Source organism: Notamacropus eugenii, chromosome 1 (genome assembly GCF_028372415.1).
Source record: "Notamacropus eugenii isolate mMacEug1 chromosome 1, mMacEug1.pri_v2, whole genome shotgun sequence".
In the NCBI taxonomy this organism is placed as follows: Eukaryota; Metazoa; Chordata; class Mammalia; order Diprotodontia; family Macropodidae; genus Notamacropus; species Notamacropus eugenii.
In genome coordinates this window covers 247,551,961-247,555,072 of record NC_092872.1, presented here as the reverse complement: position 1 = coordinate 247,555,072, position 3,112 = coordinate 247,551,961, and the positions used below count along the sequence as shown (strand labels likewise).

Below are 3,112 nucleotides of genomic sequence, written 5' to 3'. Positions count from 1 at the left end.
AGAGGGATTTTTGCAGATATTTTATGGGCTATGGGGTTATAAAGATCAGGTTCATCTTTCTCCTCTCTACCATTTTGGCTCTGCCTGCATAATATTTTTCAACAGAAGTCCTTTGGAAATTTCTTAGAACATTTTACTGATCAGAGAGACTAAATTTTTCATAGATGATCATCATTATAATATTGCTGTCACTGTGTACAATGATCTGGTTATCCTCCCTTCACTCCACATCAGTTCATAGCAGGTTTTTCCATGACTTTCTGAAGCCATTTCCCCTGTCGTCTCTTATAACATAGAAGTATTCCATTGCAATCATATGCCACAACTTCCTCAGCCATTCCCCATTTGTTGGGTATCAAGTCAATTTCCTATTCCTTGCCACCACAAAAAGTGTTTTTATAAACATTTTTGTCCATACATGACTTTTTCTTTAATTTGTTTGGGATACAGATGTAGTAATGGTATTGGTGAATCAAAGGGTGTACACAGTTTTATAACGCTTTTGGCATAGTTCCACATTTTTCTCTATAATAGTTGGACTAGTCAAAACTCTGCCAACAGTTCATTAGTGTACTTATTTTCCCTTATTCTTTTGTCTGTTTTGTTTTTACAAAATAAAATGATCTATTACATTCTGAGATTGAATTCCATAGTTCTTTCTCTGGATGGGGAAGACATTTTGCCTTAAAAGACCATTGAGAATTTTTTTAAATCTTTGCATTGCAATAAATTTCCAAGTCTACCAGAAAAAAAAAAAAACAACTCTTGCACACTGTGATCATTGCTGTGCACAAAGTTCTCCTGGTTCTGGTCTTTTCCTTCAGCATCAGACAATATAGGTCTTTCAAGGCCTCTCTGAAGTCATCCTGTTCATCGTTTCTTGTAGCACAATAGTATTTCATTATATTCATATACCATAATTTATTCAGGCATTCCCCAATTGATGGGCATCCCCTTCATATCCAGGTTTGAGTGCTGTGGCACCCTTTCTCATTTTCATGATCTCTTGAGGATACAATCCTAGAAGCAGTATTGCTGGGTCAAAGTGTATACATGAAATATCTCTCTAGAATATGTATTGGCTACAAAATTCTGTTCTGCTTAAACCATGAATCTGATGTGGTATGGCAACTCTAATGCTTCTGTGAAATTCTTTGGACATATTCTGCCTTTTCCTTCATTAAAAGTGTTCAAGAATAAAGTATAACTGGAGAGGTAGCTAGTTTACCTAAGAGCACATTCTGAGTTCAGGAGCATTGCCTACTTGCTCCAGGCTGTGATCCATGAACAATTTTGTGATTCAAAGATATTCTTAATCCAATTTTTCTGAACTGTATCAGTTTGCCAAATGACTGATTATTTCCTAAGAAAGGGACATAACTTATTGAGTGCTATTTTCACATCCTTGTTTCTCAGGGAGTAGATCATAGGGTTCAAGGCTGGGGTCACTATGGCATAAATCACTGAGGCTACGTTGCCTTTCTTCAGAGACTCACCAAAACCACGGATAATGTATACATAAGTGATAGTACAATAATACATGGTAACAACAATAATGTGGGAGGAACAAGTGGAAAATGCTCTCTTCTTTCCTTCTTTGGTCCGGATCTTCAAGATGCTGGAAATGATGAAACCGTAGGACACCAGGATGAGAAGAAAATTGAAAAGAGCAAAGAATATGTCTGCCGCAACTATCATTGCATTGTTGACAGCAGTTGAGGAGCAGGAGAGAGGCAATAATACAGGAATTTCACAAAAGAAATGATCAATGACATTGGGGCCACAGAATGACAAGTGGACAGTCATGATAATTTATATTGTTACATTGATCTCACTGATAGCCCACACTGTAGATGCCATGAGACAACAAACTATCTTGCTCATGATAGTGGTATAGTGGAGAGGCTGGCAGATGGCTGCATACCGATCATAGGCCATGACTGTGAAAAGCAAGAGCTCAGCTACCAAACACCAAGACAGGAAATACATCTGAGCTATGCAGCCACCATGGGAAATGGTGTTCTTGGTTATTAGGTTCTACAGCAACTTAGGCACCACAGTTAAGGAGGAGAGAATATCCAGCAAGGCCAAATTTATTAGGAAAAAGTACATGGGAGTATGGAGGCCTGAATGTAGAATAATCACAGTGATAATGAGTGAGTTACCTGTGAACACCATTATAAAAAGTCCTAAGAAGAAGCTGAAGATAAGGATCTGAACCTGTGGATTTTCAGAGAAATTTTGTAAGATGAGCTCGTCACTGAGGAATGATTATTTGATGCCATATGAGAATACTGTCAGATTTTTTTTGTCCATGTGTGCCGACAAAATCCAACCCACTATAGATTAGTTTGTTTACTAAAGAGAAGAAAAGAAAGATCTGAATTAAAATTAGGCAAAGTAAAAATGCTTTGATAGTACAATATCAAATTTTGACAAAGTCATCTAATTATACTGCATCAAAATAATGAAATGTTATTTGGTTAGTGCGATCTCTTCTCAATGAATTCATTCTCCTCACAGGGTTAAATAAAACACTCCTCTACATCCCCGACCACCCACAGAAATCATCAGCATCATCAATCATCTTCTTTTTTCTTCTTTTTCCTTCAGGTCATTCATGCTCTTTGTCATCTGACATTTTATAGCACCTTCAACGCTTTTCTTCAAAGTTCTCCAAAGTACCCCAGTCATGAAGTATGTACAACTAAATTTCCTGGTATAATTGATTTAAATGAGTCTTTGCAAAGATAGTATCAAACTGACGAGCGACTTATACAAGGTCAAACAGAATGTTAGGCTGTGTGGGAATTAGAACTCATGACTCTTGACTCCCATTTTGGTTCATTATATACACCACCAAATAAAAGCTAGTTTGGAATGTGCATTTTAAATATCTGAAACCAGACCTTCTTGCAGGCACTTTGTAATGTAAAAGAAATTGAAAGGTCTCACAAACATTCTTAGGAACAGAAATGCAACTGTTACATCTCATGGGATGTCAAGGTGGTAAATAGGTATCTAAAAATATTCTTGAAATCCAACTCATTTGTATCTATCAGAGCAATGTTTTGCAAGTTTCAAGTGTCCCTCCTACACAGACAGATAGAAA

General features: G+C 36.9%; 1 pseudogene; it reads right to left on the bottom strand.

Moving 5' to 3' along the window:
• Positions 1 to 1,356: 1,356 nt before the first annotated feature.
• Positions 1,357 to 2,285, bottom strand: LOC140524938 (olfactory receptor 13A1-like; annotated as a pseudogene).
• Positions 2,286 to 3,112: the final 827 nt, after the last annotated feature.